Genomic DNA, 21,382 nt, shown 5'->3' with positions numbered 1-21,382 from the left:
ACCTACATTTTATGTAAAAGATTAGTTTCCAATGCATTTACCAGCATAGGTAAGAAAAGAAAAAGGTAAAGGATCCCTGGACAGTTACGTCCAGTTAAAGATGACTATGGGGTTGCAGCACTCATCTCACTTTCAGGCCAAGGGAGCCGCCGTTTGTCCACAGATAGTTTTCCAGGTCATGTGGCCAGCATGACTAAACCACTTCTGGCATAATGGGACACTGTGACGGAAACCAGAGTGCATGGAAACATCATTTGCCTTCCCGCCACAGTGGTATTTATTTATCTACTTGCACTAGTGTGCTTTGGAACTGCTAGGTTGGCAGGAGCTGGGACAGAGCAACGGGAGCTCACACTATCACAGAGATTGAAACTGCTGACCTTCCGATTGGCAAGTCCAAGAGGGTCAGTGGTTTAGACCACAGCGCCACTCATGTCACTAGCATAATGCACATTTTGTGTGTGCCTTTTAGATGAAAAATACATACTTTGTGTGCACACCACAAAATTCAGAGAAATGTATTATCTAACAAGGAACTGTGCTCTGCCCTGCAAGCAAGTTTGGGAGCATCACATGAGGTCAAGTCACTGCAAACCTCCCAGTAAGGAGTTGCTACATGGGGAGAGAGAAAGAACTAAAAGTTGGGTGACACTTTCAGCAGTATGGTGGTTAATGATGCAATTCTACTGGTAGTCAGGCTCCTGCAATTGGCCACTGACTTCTGAAGAACCCAGGCAGGCAGAACTCATGAATCTGGCATGTGGGTGCCAAAATATCACCTTTACAGCCATCCGTGGATAATGCACAGGGATCAGTCAGGGAGAGTACAATCACCAGATTTCAGAGCCCGTTTGAAATGAGGACATAGCAGATCCCAATCACTTCAAGGGAGCTTGCAGCAGAAAAATTCCCAATGCATTGATTGAAACGGTAGTCGACGGTCATATCCAATTGCTCTGAGTTGTCAATCAACAGTTGGAGGCTGTATTCTGTTTCCTCCCCAGTCTTCCTGATGAATTCCAAGAAAGATTCAGAAAATGAGGCTGCCAGGCTGTGAGGAGGGGATGGGTGTTTGGGAGAGGAGAGGTATTTTGGCATTAACAAGGTGCCCTCACTTATCGCTTACAACTGGAAGTGGAGATTGCTGTTAGAAATGTACCATTAGTGCAAAAGCTCATTAGCATGCTCTAATCCTTGTAAGCATTTGCAAATGACACTCATGAAGCAGGTGTCATGTTTTCTTTTCTTATGTGGCTCTGAATGGAAACCAGGCTACTGAAGCATTCGCTGGAAGAATCCCAAGTGCAGATGTCTGCTACATGTCCCTTTGCAAAGGGTCTTTGAACCAGGGCTGAATCAAAGCAACCTATCTTGCTGAGGCTCATTTTAAAGAGTGCTGAAAAGTGCATCCCATTTTGGGTTGTTGTCGGCACTCATTGTTGCCTTCTCCGTTGTGTTCTTACCACCATTTCCTCCCTCATTTGCCCTCACTGGATTTGCCCTTGTTTTCCCCCCTCCTGCCCTTCAGTCTGATCAGCTGTGATGACGCCACTTTATTTGCCACTGTGTTCATGAAGCTTTGTCTGGCATCACAGAAGCTCAATAATAAAATGGAATTGTTTGCCCTAGCCAATCAGATTAAAATGGAGTGACTCCCCTTTCAGGTTGCAGCATTTGGGGCTTTTTAATTTAGAGAAAAGGTGTGTAAGAGGTGGCATGAACAGTGGTGTAGTGCGGGCTGAGTCGACGGCAGGGCTGCGAGGCAGGGAAACAGATAGAGTACACATGAGAATTCAATTGCCTAACTGTATCTGCGATCACAGACACAGAGTTAAGAAAAGAAAAGTCGTTCCATTGTCTGGAGAGGTCACTTCCTGGTTCGCACGGAGGACCTGTTTTCAATGGAGCCCAGCAATGGAAGTGCACAGTTGTATTGAGGCAGCAACAGGTGTTGAAATTTTGTGCACCTAACAATTTTGCACCCAGGGCAACCGCCCCTGTACCTCTCCCATGCTATGCCAAAGGGCATGAGAGAGGTTTATAAATTTCTTCATGGCATGGAGAAAGCAGACAATACTTTTCTCCCTCATAATGCTTTTGTTGTTGTTTAGTCGTTTAGTCATGTCCGACTCTTCGTGACCCCCTGGACCAGAGCACACCAGGCACTCCTGTCTTCCACTGCCTCCCACAGTTTGGTCAAACTCATGTTAGTGGCTTCGAGAACACTGCCCAACCATCTCATCCTCTGTTGTCCCCTTCTCCTTGTGCCCTCCATCTTTCCCAACATCAGGGTCTTTTCCAGGGAGTCTTCTCTTCTCATGAGGTGGCCAAAGTATTGGAGCCTCAGCTTCACAATCTGTCCTTCCAGTGAGCACTCAGGGCTGGTTTCCTTCAGAATGGAGAGGTTGGATCTTCTTGCAGTCCATGGGACTCTCAAGAGTCTCCTCCAGCACCATAATTCAAAAGCATCCATTCTTCCGTGAGCAGCCTTCTACAGCTTGTGAACACCCAATGAAGCCAACTTCACTGGACAGACAAAGAAAATACTTCTTTGCACAGTCCATAGTTGAATTATAGAACTTGATCCTGCAATAGGCAGGACTGGCCACCAACTTGGATTGCTTTAAAACAATATTGGACATTTTATTATTATTATTTTTGCAGAGGATAAGGCAATTGGTGGCTACCAGCCACAGTTGTACTCTGCCTTCATGTTTGGAGGTAAGCTGTTTCTGAATACCAGTTGCTGGAAACCATAGGAGAGAAGAGTGCTGCTGTGCTCAATGTCAGGATTTCAGCCTACACTCGAGTAGGACCCTGGCAGAGACACATTCCCGACTGGCATGTTCTCTCCCTCCTGGTCAATCGTTCGGGAGCTTCATAAGCTTTCTTCAGCCCAAACATCACAGCGACCAATGCCAACTGACACCGGCACACTGAGGGATCCGCAGAGTTTGCACATCAGGCGTGTGACACACCTCAGCAACTCAGCATTTTGGCTAATCTACTTTATATACATATAAACACACACGGAGCACTGCAACATGGCTCCCTCTCTCTCCAGCATCAGACAGCAAAGAGAAAAAGAACAAAGGACAATAGTCCCACTTCACGGAACACAGCTACACAAACATCCTGTCTCCGTCATTTCCCACTCTGTGGAGTCAAAACATATACCGTCATGTGAAAGACAACAATCCCATGACTGCAATCATAGATCAGGGATTCTAACACTCAGATCCTGCTTGCGGATTTCCCAAATAATAAAATTATTATTCAGTTGGGGACTGTGGGGATAGGACTAAATGGGCCAAATGTTAGCAGAGCTATATTTATTTTCTTAGCTGAGAAGGTCTTCTGCCAAACCAAGGAGTGTCCCACTTTTTCTAGTGCAGTTCACCCATCACTTTCCTTATCACAATTTTTTTTTAAAGGGAAGTGTGCACAAGACCTCCAAGTAACTGTAATTGTGCAACCCGAATGGCCACTTTGTGATCTGAATCCTGAGAACTGTGACAGTCTGGAAGCACGCTAGGTTAGCAGAGTTGTAAGCATCTATGATTTTCCACACTCTCCTGCACATGCAGATAAGTGTGCTGAATGGACTGGAGGGGTCCAAAGTTTGTAGTTAGATCAATTGTACGGGGTGGGGGGTGAGCCCACACTGGCAACCTAATTGCAAAAAGTTGGAGAATACTGCAAAAGTCGGAGACTAATTCACACGGCTCCACTTTTTAACATCCAGACTTTTCTGAAATAACAGGAACGTATATGTTCATCTTCCCTAAAATATCTAGATATTTTTAAAAGAAATTAATTGAGAGAAATCCTGCAGTGTCTCTCTTCCCCCATCCCACCAAACCGCATGGCTTCCCCTTTTTCGTCTCTGACTTCTTATCGCTCAGCACTGATGTTCACATTATAATATTCCCCTTACAAGGCCACTTTTTTTCCATCCCATAGAATGATTCATGTTGAAGTTGGAAGGATTAAACAATATGTTATCTCAAACACCGGTAATAGCTTCAGGTTAAAATCGCGCCGTTTGCGAGAGGCACCTTGTTGCTTAAGTTATGCAAGGACCAGAGGCTGTAGAGCAAGTGAAATCTCCCCCACAGCCTTTTATCATGCCCACTCCTCTAATGTATTATAAATCATTAGCTTCTCAGCTAGTATCCCAGAGCCACTGATACTCCAAAGTGCGCTTTTCGTTCCCCCAGACATATTTTGAGGGAAATGTGCCGCTCAGGAATGGGATGGAAAGGGGCTGGTAATGAAGTGAATGCAGGGGGTTCGAGAAGGAAGGTGGCGAGGAGATTGCCCATGCACCATGGCTGAAAACATCTCCAGCCGTATCCAAATATATTTCTAGCATAAGCAAGACCAGCGTCTCAGTGAGCTGGTTCTTATTAGGGATATGCATTAATTTCATGACGACGAATTGAATGGAATGGGGTCTATTTGGTTAATCTGTTGTGACGTGCATTTATTTATTGGGTTCCATCTATGACTTCCCATGAAATATCTTGAAGAGATTTATGACAATGGCATCAATAATTAAGACATAAAAATAAAATCAATTGCATATGTAAAAATAAATAAAAAGTGTTGATTCCAATATGCAGATGCTAAGAGGGATAAGGATCTCCTTTCTCCAAAAGGAAGGTCTTCAAAAGGTGCCAAAGAAGACACTGGAAATAGCACCTCTAGGATATGTAATGGGAGGGAGTTCGAGAGGATAGGTGTGTTCACACTAAAGGCCAGATTCCTATAGCGTATGGAATAGACCACCTGATAATAAGGTATCAGCATAAGTCCCACATGCACTCTCATACTGATTTGATTTACGGTGGTACCTCTGGTTACCTACTTAATTCGTTCCAGAGGTCCGTTCTTAACCTGAAACTGTTCTTAACCTGAAGCACCACTTTAGCTAATGGGGCCTCCCGCTGCTGCCGCGCTGCCGGAGCACGATTTCTGTTCTCATCCTGAAGCAAAGTTCTTAACCCGAGGTACTATTTCTGGGTTAGCGGAGTCTGTAACCTGAAGCGTATGTAACCTGAAGCGTATGTAACCCGTGATACCACTGTATTACTCATGATTCATGGAAGATGGAGCAAGCTTGTTTTCCCATGCTCTGGAGGGTAGGACCTGAACCAATGGATTCAATTTACAAGAAAAGAGATTCCGACTAAACATCAGGAAGAACTTCCTGACAGTAAGCCCATGGGGGCTTCAGCTCTCACAGTAAAATATTTGAGGGGGTTGTGCCCCACAAAGTTGATGGGCATTCCCATTCAAATGGTGTGTATGCACTGCATCAAGTGATCGATTATGCAGGGCAGGCATACAGTACCTGGGTCCCCACAATATTTTATTCAAGTTGGCACTCCTGGTAAGAGCTATTTGATAGTGGAATGTACTTTTTCGGGAGGCTGTGGACTGTCCTTCAAATATATAAAGGCCTGTCACATGCATGATGAAGCAAAGATTGTTTCCCCCTGCTCTGGAGGGTAGGACCCAAACCAATGGATTCAAGTTACAAGAACGAATATTGCAACTATACTTTCTGAAGATACAAGCTGCTTGACAGTGTAATAGATTCCCTTTGAAGGTGAAGGACTCTCCGTCATTGGAGGTGTTTAAGCAGAGGTTGGAAAGCCATCTGTCATGGATGCTTCAGTTGATAATAATAATAATAATAATAATAATAATAATAATAATACACCCATCTGACTGGGTTGCCCCAGCGACTCTGGGTTGCTTCCAGCAATATATAAAAAAACCACAATAAAGCACTCCTGCACTGCAGGGCTCTGGACTAGATGATGCTCAAAGTCCCTTCCAACTCTACAATTCTACGATTCTATGATTATGCAGATCAGAATCTGATCTGTTAAATCCCAATCCCTATTTCACCTACATTCGCTATAATGGGCAACCAAAAATGGCTATAATATTTTTTCTCCTTTTTCACATAAGTCAATGAAATTTGCAGGCAAGGAACAGGTCAAAAGTGAATTAAGCTGGCCAAATTTTGGGTAGATGTATCTGGGGGTTTAGGAGACCTTCCAAAGTTCAAAGAAATAGGTCCAGGGAGTATCACATTAGGTGATTGTACCTTTGTGGCTCCCTCCAAAAAACACACACACACCCTACTATTATTTTAAAAGTCAGATTCTTTTTACCTTGCCATCCATTCCATGAAGAAAATAGTAGGAGAGCTCTGATTATTTTGCTTACATAAAGGAACAGTTGGAAAAATGAAGACCACATTATTACTCCAACTCCACTACTGATACGCTGCTCTCACAGCCCAACTGAAAGGAGAATAATGACCTATGTGAAGAAAAATTATGGTAATAAATTAATGTTTTAGATTTCCAGTTCAACATTTTTCTACCAGCATCCAGTCAGATGCCTATGGGAAGGACCTGAGTGCAAAATCACTCTCCCCACTTGTGATCCCCAGCATACTGCCTCCGACCGTAGAGTTGGAACATAGCCACCATGGCTGGTGGCCACTGAGAGCCCTACAACCCACGGATTTGTCTAAACCCCATTTATAAGGAAAATGCTATCAACTACGGTACTTGAATCTAAGTTGCCATCATATTATTCCCCCTCGATATCCCAGGCCTGACATGTTGACTTAATGACAAATGGTGTGTTGGTTGAATGTTTGTTACTTTTTAAATGCAATTAACCATAAGCCTCCGGCCTCTTAAGTGAGATGGGCGCACAACCCTAGAGTCAGACACGACTGGCCCGTACGGGCAGGGGTACCTTTACCTTTTTAACCATAAGCCTCCTAAAATCACATGAGTTGCTGATTCCCCCCCCCATAATAAGCAGTGTCCTTTCACACAAGTAAGGAAAACGGATGCTCTTGTGCCTGTTAATGGATGTTTGCTTAAACAGGTCAATTTTTTTCTGAAAATGCTTCCTTGACCTTTCTTCTAATTAATGAATTGTTCATCTGACAACCACAACTACATTCTGTTAAGTGAATGGTTGTTTCCTGCTGAAACTGAAATAGAGATCTGCTTGCGTTGGTGGAAATGAGAGACACTTCTAAGCTGCACAAACTTAATGGATAACCACAAACACGGATGTCGTAGAGTTGGCCTCCGCCATTTGTAACAGTAAACCTTCTATAAATACTCTGGTTAGGGGATCTTGCTCCACTTCATTCAACACCGCATGCGAAATAAAACCTCCAAAGCACATGATCACCAGACAATGTTGGGTTGGTTCATTCTAGCAGGGCTGCACCAAAATTTGTCCCACAGTTTCTCATAGGTTTCCTTCCCTTGGCAAAGAGGCGACAATTTTTCTGCCTTTTTCTCAGGTCGCTAGAATGGATTTTTTGGTTGTTTAGAATTCTATTGAGTACATAGGAATACTGGAAGGTGCCTTATACTGAATCAGACCATTGGGCCCATCTTGCTCAATATTGTCTACACAGACTGACAGCAGCTCTCCAAGATTTCAGGTAGTGTTTTCTCCCAGCCATACCTGGAGTTGCCAGGGAATGAACCTGGGTCCTTCTGCATGCAAAACAGATGTTCTACCATTGGGCTACAGGCCTTCCCCCTCCTGGGGAAGGAATGCACTACATGTCACATCAACCTGTCCAGTGACTTCACCTTCTTCTCTAGATGCTTCACAGACCACTACAGAACCACTACAGACTGTCTCCCACAGTCTGAGAACCCTTGACCGGGTAACAAATTGATCATGCCTGAGTGTTCCCTTCTACTCTAAGGAAGCAAAATATTGCTCAACCAGGTGAAGATCAAACCTAAAGGTAAAGGTAAAGGTCCCCTGGATGGTTAGGTCCAGTCAAGCTTGACTATGGGGTGTGACACCCATCAGGGCCATCTTACCTATAGGTGCTAGGGGTGTGGGGCACCCAGGCACTGGGCTCTCAGGGGTGCCAGGCTAAGAGTCCGGGGCCCGAGGGTTGAGTCGGCGAAGAGCCTGCTAATTGGTTGGAGTGCCGCAGTGGGCTCTTCTGCTGCGGGCGGCTCTGTGCTGCGAGTTTGGAGGCGACCGAACTACCAAGATGCTGAGGTGGCCGCCAGCTCCGCCCACCTGCGTGCCTGGGACTAGGCAACGGGGGGGGGGGGAGAGACACTGGGCGGATCTTTGCATCCCAGCACCACATATGCTTAAGACAGCCCTGGCACCCATCTTTCTTTAGGCCTGATGAGCTGACTTTTGCCCACAGACAGCTTTCCGGGTCATGTGGCCCATTACTAAACCGCTTCTGGTGCAATGGGACACCATGATGAGTCCCAGAGCACATGGAAACATGAGTGCCAAAGCACATGGAAACAGTGTTTACCTTCCCCCCACAAAGGTACCTGTTTATCTATTCACGTTGGTATGCTTTCAAACTGCTAGGTTGGTAGGAACTGGGGCTGAGGAATGGGAACTCACCCTGGCATGTGGATTTGAACCACCGACCTTCCAATCAGCAAGCCCAAGAAGCTCAGTCATTTAGACCCCAGCGCCAGCTGCTTCCGTTAGACCTTAGACCAAGCCTACCATGAGCACTGTGATGATCAGGCACATTGCAGAAATGCATCCTTGGAAGATACCCCTTGGGTCACCAAATCCAACCACCTGTCAGATGCAGCCAAGCATTATGAGCAGAACACGGATGTCAGAATCTGCCCTCGGAGATTTGTGTCAAAGGGGATAATCTGATTGTTGTGTTTCCTCGAGATGGTAGCTGAGGAGGCAGCTGCAGCTTCATCCTCCCGAAATGGCTGCTGACATGCACCGAGGAGCTTCGAGGCAAACCGATTACGCTCCTGCTCCATTAGGACGAAAGCGTCAGGCCTATGTGTTGAATCTGTTCTGGCACCACTATTATCCTCACTAATGATGTTTCCATGAAAACATAAAGATCAAGGAAAGAAAAGGGAATAACAACATCTTTCATTGTGTTGCTGTATGTCTGATAAAGTCATTAGGGAAAACAAGAAAATGGCTTTTTGATGCTGATGTTGCATAAACATGTTTTCCGAGGGAAAATGTTTTCACATTATCTTAAGAGATGAAAGAGGGCGGGGGAGAGAATAAGCTCTCGGGCTCTCCACACCAAAGGCTGAAGAGAATCAGAGAGGTTCTCTCTGCCACTTGCTATGGCCCAGAAGGTTGGATTTCCACCCTGTTTTGCCAAAAGAGAAAGGTCAAGGTGAACGTTGAGGTTCCTAGTTGAACGAAACAGCTACAAGTTGAGGGAAGCCACCACATTTTCTCAGGAGGAAGTTTGCCGCACATTTCTGCACAGTTTTGGGGTGAACCAACAGCACTGGTGGTCAACTGCTGGACCATGGTCGAAACCCACATATTTATTTATTATTTGTTTCATAACGTTTATGTACCTCTTGACTGGAAAAAAGGAACCTCAGAGTGGTTCACAAAAAACCAATCCAGTCTGTGTCTTAGAGGCCAGTGATTCAGTCATGATGCAAAAAATGAAAGAGACACTGGGTGAACATTAAATCACCAGAAGAGCCTGCTGGGTGATCACCAATGGCCCATTTAGTGCAGCACCTTGTTCTCACAGAGGTCAACCAGATGCCTGCAAAATTTGTTTCATATTCCCAGGTTGTATTTTGTATGTTTTGGGGAGTATTGACATAAATGTTTTTTGCTTGCTTGCTAACATGCATATAAAATATCTATGAAATGCGTTTGAGTTGGAAAAGTATAAATGAAATGATGATGATGATGATAAATGGATATTTTGGCAAGTGGTGTGTGTCACATAAAGCTGCATTTTAGGCACACCGTTCCTGCATTAAACACATTTTGTACCTCTTCTTTTTGCCTGGAGAGATGCTTAAAAAAACTCAGAGGACTTCAGATCGCAAAGGTTAGCTGTGATCTAGTTTGCCCATTGTTTCAGGAAGTGAAAAAAAGGATGTTCCCAATAAAATGCAAACTGAACTGAAATTTCCCCCCTATCCTAAGTACTGCTCAAGCAGGACCCTGAAAATACATATTTAATTCAATTTGGGTCCCATTCAGTGGCAACTATAGCTGTAGTGTAAAACAGATAGCATACCTACTGGAGTAGCCTTAGACTCAGCTGAAGAGGCTGGTGACTTGAAGAAGCTTTATATGGATAGTCTTTGGGTATTGTTGGAGGGACAGGGCTGGATAAAAGCTTCTGAAAGCAGAAATTGAGATTTAGAGGAGGAGAAGCCGTTTAAGGGCCATTTGAAACATGGTTGCTGAAATAGACCCATTTGCCTCACAAGAAGCATCCGAAATGTGTCTCATATTTTGCTTTAGGGGAAATGTGTGTTTTTTTCTTTTTCTTTTACACATTCACACCTTAAAGAATGTGGATAGGCAACAAATTTCTGATCTCCATGTTTCCATTCTAAGAAGGTGTCTGGACTGTTCTGTACTTTCCCCCCTTCTTTCCATGGAAATTACATTAGGGATGTAAGAAAGGAGTGATGTATTATCTGACCTGCATTCTTCACAATCATTACTGCTTCCATTCTACTGCAGGTTGGTTTCTACCAAAGACTCTGCTTATTTGTCTTGCTTCCTACTATTTAACATAACTTACATAACTGTTTATATAGGGACGTGGGTGGTGCTGTGGTCTAAACCACTGAGCCCCTTGGGCTTGCTGATCAGAAGGCTGGCAATTCGAATCCCTGCAACGGGGTGATCTCCTGTTGCTCTGTCCCAGCTTCTCTCGACCTAGCAGCTCGAAAGCACGCCAGTGCAAGTAGATAAATAGGTACCGCTGTGGCGGGAAGGTAAACAGTGTTTACATGCACTCTGGTTTCTGTCACGGTGTCCTGTTGTGCCAGAAGTGGTTTAGTCATGCTGGCCACATGACCCGGAAAGCCGTCTGTGGACAAACACCAGCTCCCTCGGCCTGAAAGAGAGATGAACACCACAACCCCATAGTCGCCTTTGACTGGACTTAACTGTCCAGGGGTCCTTTACCTTTTTACCTTTATAACTGTTTATACAACTTACATCAATTTCAGCGTAAAGGAACCATCAATACAATGAAAAACAAAACAATCAATTGTGTATTGTTGGCAGAATTAAAACTAGTGAACAATGTTGTCAGGGGCTCAGGAACAGAGGTACAGGGGAGAGAGGAAATGGAGAGCGAAGGGGAAGGATCTGAGGGCAGCGTAGGGGAGTATGACAGCGACCTGAGAGATTCCATGAGCTTCTCCAGCGAATCAGAAGATTCCCAGAAGGAGGCGCCGATGGTCAGGGCAAGGGGGGTCCCAGGGGGGACACGCCAGAAACAAGGGGCCAGCGGGGACTCCCAAAGCAGCAGCGGGAGATCAGGACCAGCTTCCCCACCAGAGCGTAGTGGGGGGGGAAGAGTCCCAGGTGTCAGGACCAGCGTCTCCTCCAGCAGGGAGAGAAGATGAGTCAGGGCTGACCACGCCTCTATCGGAGAGTGGGGGAACGGAGGGGAGGTCAAGTCCAGCTAGCCTCCCAGAAGGGGGAAGCAGTGACAGGAGCAGTGTAACGGTCAGGAGGAAGGTTGCCGGCTGGGCGCGCGCGCCAATTTCGAATGTTCAGGCGCGGGGGACAGCAGAAAACCCGGAGTGGGAACCAGGTCCTAAAGCCCGCCGGAGGCAGGGGGAAGACTCAGGGGACTCAGCGTCAGATGAGTCTAGGAAGGGGGAGACCCCAGCTGACAGGCGGAGCCAGAGGAGGAAAGAGCAAAGGAAGAGGTGGAGCAAGGCTAGAGTCTTAAACTGGTGTCTGGGGGGAGGAGATTCAGACGGAGCTTCAGCGGTCTAGAGTTTCAGACGTAGAGCTGCGCGCTGCGGCTGTGAAAGCAAAACTGAACTTCAATAAAGACTTTTGTATATAACAACGAACCAGCGTTGGTCCTTTGTGAGCTGGGACCTCAGGCAGCTCTGACAAATGTGAACAAATAAACATCATATTTACTAGACTTTGTTCCATTCCTGATCACAGATGAACTCATGGCCAGCAATTTCTCCTTCATTTTGCATTTCCAATGGAATTCTCTGACATTCCTACCCACAATACCCCATTCCATGAACCAAACCTATTTATTCTGTGTGTTGATATAGAAAGGAATGGTCCTTGCTCTGTGATAGAACATTTGCATTACATGCAGGACGACTCAACTTGAGTCCCTGGCATCATCTTCAGGTATAGCTGTCTGAAATCCTGGAGGGCTACTGCTAAACAGGGTAGAAAATACTAAACTAGATAGACCAATTTGTTTGACTCGGGTTACAGCAGCTTTTTATGTTTCTCAGAATGCTTTCCCCATCAATTTCTATGTGAAAGTAAAACTTTGGCATCAGGATGAAATCAAAGCACTCTCCCCCCCCTCTTTAGAAATGTTCATTGTTTATATTCATTGTTTCAGCTGAGCACTCAAAAGTACTTATTATGTCCCAGATAGGCAGGAAAGGACACGGACACATAGGTGAAAGCATCCCCTTTTCTATTGTGTTTTTCCAGGCTGCAGGGATCCATGCCTGCAACAACCCTCTCGAAAGAGACTAATTGGATGCCCCTCCCCCCATCTCAAGGTTTAGGAGGTGCGGGCTGAAACAATGTTCAATCAATGACAAAGCAAACCTGTTAATTTCAGATTCACAGGTTTTAATTATTATGACTATAGAAGAGGTCCCAATTTGGTCTAGGGTGCAGAGTGGATAACCCAACATGGAAATGATTGTAATTATTTAACAGAATCAAACTCCCCCCCCTTTTTTTCTTTTAAAGCAGGATGCAAAATGGCACCTATTCATTAAAACTGAAAAGAATGAAAGGTTATTAATCACTGTAGTGGAAGGCAGCATAAAAAGGGGGAAGACTTCATAGGAACTGAGTCCTCACAAATACCATCCTTCTCATAGGGCCCAGCTTTGGAACAGCCTTCAACCCTTCCAGGTTAAACATCCCTAACTCCCTCAGCCGTTCCTCATAAGGCTTAGTTTCCAGAACCTTCCTCTGCACATGTTCTAGCTTATCAATATCCTTTTTAAAACTGTGGTGCCCAGAACTGAACACAGGACTCCAGGTGTGGCCTGAGCAAGGCAGCATAGAGTTGTGCTGTTACTTCCCTTGATCTGGGCCAACAGATCATGGAGTGACTTATTTGCATGATGGGTTTCTTTAGGGCTGTGCACAGGATTTGGCCAAGGATCACTGTGGATCTGGTTGGATGACCCAGAGGGGTCCAGGGCATGTCAAGGGTGGGATAACAGGGAAGAAGGAAAGGCATGCATTGGGTTTCCCATGAAAAGCTGAGACCACCACCTGTAGCTTCCCATGAGATACGTGCACCACCCCAGTGCAAAGGCTCTTCCCTTCCCCTTCCTTGCGGAATCTTTCCCACTCACGACACACATAGGGGCCACCCAATATTTGTGGATGGAAACTCTCACCCTTCCTTAGTGTGGAATCACATCTGTATCAGCTGTCACGAAATCGTCTTGAGTATGTCACTAAATTAAGTGGCAGTTGCATGAATGCATAACCATGTTGTTGTTGCTGTTGTTGTTGTTGCTGCTGCTGTTGTTGTTAATATCCCCCCATTTCCCCAGACTGAGACTCAAGGTGGGTTACACAAATTAAAACAATACAAATAAAACAGAAGCAGCTAAAAGCACGTAAAGATGAATTAAACACTAATCAAACCTTTCTCTCTCTCTCTCTCTCTCTCTCTCTCTCTCTCTCTCTCTCTCTCACACACACACACACACACACACACACACACAGCCAACTCAAGGGGACTTGTGCAGGAGGAGTTCCCAGGGCCAGAAGTTCTGGCCAGGGTCCAACAATAATCCTTATTTGCAAAACCAAGGCTGCTGTCTCTCTTCCCATCCCAGAGCCATCTGCACTTGACTGCAAAAGGTGTGTTTGATATCTTCCCCACTCTACAGTTTGCAACCTGCTTTGGAAACCCTTCAGATGAGAAAAGGGGATGGCTTCTACTGCAACCACATTAGCTTGTAAAGTAAACATGGAGGAATGGGTTACTGATCATAAACAAGCTGTTTGCCATTTGTCATTTGCAGTATATCCGCTGGATCTCATTCAGAAGAGCAAGATGCCGGGGTTTGTTTTCATAATGGCGCTCACTGTTGCCAGGGACTCGTTATGATCCCGAACATAAATAAACCCAGTAATATATACTGTATGCCATTCTGTTCACTCAATCTTCCATATTAGATCCTGAAAAGTATTATGGTATGCCTATACCTTATGTCCTATATAGCTGAATGGTAACATTCCTGCTCCTCTAACTGACAAAGGGTGGGTTGGTAGAAACTCAGAACAACGAACCTTTTGGCATGAACAGAGGGCCAGTTCACACAAACACACGCCCCACACATTCACATCAGAATGTAGATTGCAATAATAGTAACATCTGCCCTCCTAAGTATTAGTATTGCTGTGACTGATTGATTGATTGATTGATTGATTGATTGATTGATTGATTACCCATCCTTCACCCTAAGGTCTCAGGGTGGATTGCAATATTAAAAAATCTTTAAAAATTGTTCAAAACTACTTACAATAATAAAAATAATGTCCATCCAACATGCAACTCGAGTATCAAGAGGTGTGCCTTCACCGGAAGCTATACAATGAAGGTGCACCCCCCCAAAAATGCTCCAGCCCAAGATTCAGGATGTGTGACTTTTGATGCTGCACTGCGTGTGAGTCAGCTGGCTCATGCACAGGCACCAAAAGATGTGCAGGTCAGCTGGCCGCCTCCCCTGCTGCAACCCCCACCTGACAACTGGGCTCTCTTCCTCCACCCAGGGGCAAAGGAAGGGGTGTGTGTGGTGGGTGCGGTCCGCCCCAGATGTCACCACTGAGGGGGGTGATAAAATTCCGGGTGGCACTCACTGTGGGGCCTGCAGTGCACCTGAGTCACACATCTCTCCTGGGAGAGACATGGTGGCTTTGGTACGCGCAGGCTCCATGTTGCCCAAATGGTCTGCCCGCTGCCTCCCCCCCCCCAGCTGTAGGGTGGCTGAGTGGGAGGAGGCAGGCAGATTTCGGAGGACGCACGGTGCACCTGCCCTCGCCCCGCCCCTATGGACGGTTCGTGCTGTCCCTGGGCATGCCGCCTCAGGTGCCTGAGTGGCTTCCTCCATCACTGCCTCCACTCCCACCCCACCTAATGCCACCATGACAGTGGAAGTTACTTGGGCAGTGGCAGAGAGAGGCCAACAACCGTGTCACATGCATCTGCCACCTCTGCTCCAGTGGGGAAATGCCTGCCCTGAGCACAAGGGTTCCACTTGTGGAAGGTTCCCCTACTGAGTGCAAGCACTGGCTGCAAGCACCAACTCATCCTCCTCCCATGCTTGGTGGTTGTGGCGCTGGAGAGGAAAAATGGGACATTCACGGATGAAATCAGAACTTCTGTAATTCCATGAATTTCCCAGCTAAATAGGGACGCCTGATAGGTATGAAGGTGACAGAGGCAACTCTGTGGGGAGTGACAGCTTAGGGGCCACCACAGAGAATGCCCTTTCCCAGGTGACCCACCCACGCCGATCCCCTCTGACAATCTCAGTGCACGAAAGGGTTTTTCAGGTATTTGGCAGCCTGAGTCATTTAGGGCTGGAAACATTAACCTGAACACCTTAAATTGGGCCCGGAAAGGAACTGACAACTGGTGGAGCTGTTTTAAAACAGGGACTAAATTAAATACAAATGGGATCCCGGCCAGCAATCTGTCTGCTGCATTTTGGACCAGCTGAAGTTCCTCAGCCATCTTCAAGGACAGTTCCACATACAGTTAAGAACTTAGTTCATTCTAGAGGACTGTTCTTAACCTGAAACTGTTCTTAACCTGAGGTACCACTTTAGCTAATGGGGTCTCCCGCCACTGTCACCGCCGCACAATTTCTGTTCTCATCCTGAAGCAAAGTTCTTAACCCAAGGTACTATTTATGGGTTAGCGGAGGCTGTAACCTGAAGCATCTGTAACCTGAGGTACCACTGTGCAGTGCATTGCAATAATCCAGTAATCCAAGTAGTTTGTGATAATATTAAGAATATAAAGAATTCTCCTCCTGGTTATTGGCAATTTTGGCTATCCTCTGCCTCCAGTGTCAGGTGTAGTGAAGCTCTGAATAACAGCTGCTAGGGCTCACAAGTGGAGAGAGTGTTGTTGTACCCAAGTCTTGGTTCCAGGCTTCCCCTAGGCACCTGGATGGCCAACACATAAACAGGATGTTCAGATAGGTGGCCTGATTCAGCAGGGCTGTTTTGATGTTCTCCCCATCTGCTCTTCCAGCATTCCAATTTCTCCACCTGCCTATGTCTACTGTCTTCCTCCAGCGTGCTTCTGAATACCAGTTCCTGGTAACCACAGGAGGGAAGAGAGCACCTGTGCTCTGGTCCTTGCTTGTGGGTTTGCCACAGGTGTCTGGTTGTAAAAACAGGATCCTGGACTAGATGGGACATTGGCCTGATCCAATGGACTCTTCTCATATACTTATTTCCTCCCTCCTCCTCCCTGCTTCCCTTCCTCCTCTCAGTCCCCATCACATCTCTCTCCTCCCACATGTCTGTTGTTCTCCTCTCTTTCCCCACAGACAAATGCTCAATGCTCGTGTAACAGGCAGCGGTGGCAGCAACTTGGGTGAATGAAGCCCAGTTGCCTTTTTCATACCTCTTTCTCCAAATTCTTAAGAAGATGCTGGTAGCTGATCTGGAGCGTCACAAAAGAGCTGCCATTTGTTACTCACTTAACTTATGATATGTGGGTGGGTGTTTTGGTCAAGGAGGCAGAGACGTACTGTAGCTCAATGGCATTCTGCTTTGAATGCAGAAGGTGCCAGCTTCAATCCCAGGTAGATATGGGAGAAATACCTCCTAAAATCCTGGTTGGGTATTACCAGCCAGTATAGACAGCTACTAAGCTAGCTGGACCAATGACATAATGTGGCTTCCTAGGTCCCTCCAGGCATATAAATGAGAGCAGCAGATGTATCACATGAGTGTAAGGCTCCAGGATATGGAAGGTGGAGATCCCCACCTCCTTTAATTCAGCACTGCCTTCATATATTTTGGACCATGCCACAGAATCCCTCAGGAGGGATACAAACCTTCAGAATCGAAGGTTTATGACTCTTAGGTTTTATGTTCCTTCCCCATGAGGTTAATATAGGTGCAACAATGGCTTGAAAGTTGTTTTGCAGTGGTGTGCAATTAAAGGCCTGGCAGGTATATAATTTAGTGTGGCATTAATTGGCTGGAGATGGAGCATAAACGAGGAGCGCAGCGCGTGAGAGTGCAAGTCTTGCCTAGTTTACTTCAGGAAGGACAAGCCGCTAATATGATCCCAACAATTCAGCCGTGAAAACCAGTTGACTCTCATTCATCTGGGCTGCCATTTTTCTTCAACGAGCTGTTGGATCAGACAGTTTCCTTTCCTTTCCTCTTTTTATTTTTATTTGCTGGGAGTAAATCAACAGAGATCCATTTCAGGAACCACAATGATGTTTTAAAAATATTTTTTTTATTAAAAAAACGGGCAAGGGTTTTATTTTCAGTTGTGTGTTTAGTCAGCTATTCCCTCCAGGAATCAATGCAGAGTTGTTTTGTTTTTTTTAAAGGAGAACAATGTCTGGATCATACTCTCAGTATAAAAAATAAACCCACTTTGTAAACTATGAAACGTGTCCTTACAAGATGGGGTGGGAAGATCCACGGTAGTTGTCTCCACATAGTCATTCAGCAGCAAATTGTCCTGACTAGGAGCCACCATATTTCTATCCAACATGTATTTTAGTATTGTTATGAAGGGGTGGTGTCAGGGAACTGACATCAGAGCTAGAGGCGGAGGGAAGGCTCTCAAATGATGCTGGAGAAGGGCCCAACAGGGAGAGAGGCAGCTCCACAGATGGGGAAGCAAATCAACGCAACACCAGGGATATAGAGCGGCTGATGGGGGAATCGGCGAGAGGGCTCCAGGACTCTTCACCGGACACCAGCGGGGAGAGCACGGGTCCTCCGCTACCCATGCCCACCCTGCGCAGAAGACTTCCGCGCAGAGAGAGTAGGAGGAGACTGGGTGTCAAACAACTTTTATGTTGGAAAAGATTTAAGAAACGCCCACTGAAGGATTTTGCTAGCGACTGAGGCAGCCACGAATTGAAGGGCTGTCCAGACAGAAAGGTTTAACAAGGCAACATAACCAGGAGAGGCGGCAACTTACGCACGAGCAACCCCATACCCATTACAGGTGGGAACAACATTTATGGTACCCTGAGTTCCTTGGAGACAGTGTAAAGAAAGATTCATTCCAATAGGCATATGTATGTATGTATGTATGTATGTATGTATGCATGCATCAAAAATTCATCCAGTCATTTCACTGGGGCCCAGATCAGCACCACTGTGTTTGACCACAAAATAAAAATATGCGGAGTAATTATGTATTTCTCAGAGTGATCTCTAATTGGTTGGGTTGCTCCCTGGGTTGGGTTGCTTTTGCTATGCTCCAAAGCAGCCATTGTTGTTTACTGGGAGGAAAAGGAAGAAGTGCAAGAAGGTCCCTGAAGTAATGGAAGTTTTTTTCGCAGAGGATGTTTTGGACTTATTTCAGCATCAGATGATTAGATAGATAGATAGATAGATATAGATGATAGATATAAATCTGGACTTCCTACACAGTTATAAACTCCCTGTAACATCTCCCATTCAAGCTTTGAACTGGGTGGCGTTTGGCGTGCATAGTTCGAAAAGAATGATGTTAATTTCTGCAAAACATCAGCTACCTCATAACTCTAGTGATTAATAACAATCTCCGAAGGCTCCATCTCCCCGTGATACTTTCATTTGTGCAGTAATAAAGCTCCCCTTTTCTTGCTTAATAAAAACAATGAGGAAACAAATGAATGTGCAAACAGTGGAACTTTTGAGGAATTAATTCCATGGCACGGAGGAAAGTTTTTTATCATGCTGCAAGCACCCGAAAGGTGCACATTACTCTTCCCTGGAACTGCTCACCATGCATGTGTTATACTGAGACAGCACCAGGTTCAGAGCCAGATGCTCTTAGGAATACAAACCCCTCAAGGGATTATATAAGTGATATGGCCCCTCGCAACCCGAATGAGTTTGTAGGCATCAACTAGAGCTGAGCTGAGGCCAACGGGGGAGACACAGATTCTGACCTCTCATGAATGTGAAAATGCTGTTCAGATGCCAGTGGACATAAGAATATAAGCATTGGCCTGTTGGATCAGGCCAATGGCTCGTCTAGTCCAGCTAGTTCTCACAGTTGCCAGTAGATGCCCCAAACCCACAAGCAGGATTTGAGCATGCAAGCATTCTCCCCTCCCATGGTTTCTAGCAACAGGCATACAGAAGTGTTGCTGCATCCAACTGTGGAGGCAGAGCCTAGGCATCATGGAAAGTAGCCATCAACAGCCCTCTCCTCCATGAATTTGTCTAATCCTCTTTAAAGCCATCTACAATGGTGGACATCGCTAACACCTGTGCAAGCAACTTGCATTGTTTATGTAGCGCATGAACTGTCAGTTCTGTCAGGCCTGTGGCCCCAATCCCTGGGCCCATAACCGTTGTCAGGAGTTCAGCCTACACTTGAGTAGGACCCTGGTAGAGACACATGACCGACTGGCATGTTCTCTCCCTCCTGGTCATTCGTTCAGGAGCTTCATAAGCTTTCTTCTGCCTGAACATCACAGCGACCGATGCCAACAGACACCAGCACACTTAGGGATCCACAGAGTCTTCGCAGCTTGCGTAACAGACCTCAGCAACTCAGCATTTTGGCTAATCTACTTTATTTACATATAAACACACACAGAGCACTGCAACATGGCTCCCTCTCTCTCTAGCATCAAACAGCACAGAGAAAAAAGAACAAAGGACAATAGTCCCACTTCACAGAACACAGTCACACAAACATCCTGTCTCTGTCACTTCCCACTCTGTGGAGTCAAAACATATACCGTCATGTGAAAGGCAAAAATCCCATGACTGCAATCATGGAGCAGGAATTCTAACATGAACAAGTGCTTTCTCTTCATAGAATCAACAAGCTGGAAAGGGGCCTAAGGGTCATCTAGCCCAACCCCCTGCAATGCAGGAATTCTAGTTAAAGCATCCATGACAGATGACCATCCAAGCTCTGCTTCAAAACTTCCAATGAAGGAGAGTCCACAACCACCCAAGCGAGACTGTTCCACTGTCAAAAAGCTCTTCCTACCAGATGTTGTTGTTTAGTCATTTAGTTGTGTCCGCCTCTTCGTGACCCCCTGGACCAGAGCACGCCAGGCACTCCTGCCTTCCACTGTCTCCCGCAGTTTGGTCAAACTCATGCTGGTAACTTCGAGAACACTATCCAACCATCTTGTCCTCTGTTGTCCCCTTCTCCTTGTGCCCTCCATCTTTCCCAACATCAGGGTCTTTCCCAGGGAGTCTTCTCTTCTCATGAGGTGGCCAAAGTATTGGAGCTTCATCTTCAGGATCTGTCCTTCCAGTAAGCACTCAGGGCTGATTTCCTTCAGAATGGATAGGTTTGATCTTCTTGCAGTCCATGGGACTCTCAAGAGTCTCCTCCAGCACCATAATTCAAAAGCATCAATTCTTTGGCGATCAGCCTTCTTTATGGTCCAGCTCTCACTTCCATACATCACTACTGGGAAAACCATAGCTTTAACTATACAGACCTTTGTTGGCAAGGTGATGTCTCTGCTTTTTTAAGATGCTCCTACCAGATAGTTCTTCCTAATTTCTAGTTGGGATTTTCTTCCTTGTCTCTTGAAGCCATTCATTTGGGACCTGCCCTCCAGAGCAGGAGAAAACAAGCTTGCTCCATCTTTCCTGTGACAGCCCCTAACATATTTGAAAATGCCTATCATATCTTCCTCTTTGTCTCCTCTTCTTCAGGCTAAACATACCCTGCTCCTTCAACCATGGTTTCCAGACCCTGGATCATCTTGGTTGCTCTGTATGGCACATGTTCCAGCTCAAATTGTGGCTCACAGAATTGGACATAATACGCCAGATGTGGTATGACCAAGGCAGAATGGAGTGGTACTATTACTTCCCTTGACCTGGACACTGGATAGGTTGTCCTAAATTTTCCATCCTTCAGCTTTATTGGATGTCTATGAGTTCTAATATCATAAGAGAGGGGAAGACATTTTTTCCATACAGTTTGTCCATGCCATGCATAATTTTACAGAGTTCCATCACATCAAGAATTGGGACGCGGGTGGTGCTGTGGTCTAAACCACTGAGCCTAGGGCTTGCCGATCGGAAGGTCGGTGGTTCGAATCCCTGCGAGGGGGTGAGCTCCCGTTGCTCGGTTCCTGCCCCT

General features: G+C 45.9%; 1 long non-coding RNA gene across 1 annotated transcript; it reads right to left on the bottom strand.

Annotated features, from left to right (window-relative positions):
- Positions 1-2,993: 2,993 nt before the first annotated feature.
- Positions 2,994-20,077, bottom strand: LOC309514299. The gene is made up of 2 exons (XR_014211900.1): positions 19,965-20,077; positions 2,994-3,122 (listed from the first exon to the last, which is right to left on the bottom strand). It is a non-coding gene; the product is annotated as an uncharacterized lncRNA (long non-coding RNA).
- Between the last annotated feature and the right edge of the window lie 1,305 nt (positions 20,078-21,382).

The sequence above is a fragment of the Podarcis vaucheri genome, assembly GCF_965113315.1.
Source record: "Podarcis vaucheri genome assembly, chromosome: 11".
NCBI lineage: Eukaryota > Metazoa > Chordata > Lepidosauria > Squamata > Lacertidae > Podarcis > Podarcis vaucheri.
The sequence above is the reverse complement of the archived record's forward strand: the minus strand, read 5'-3'. Positions and strand labels throughout refer to the sequence as shown.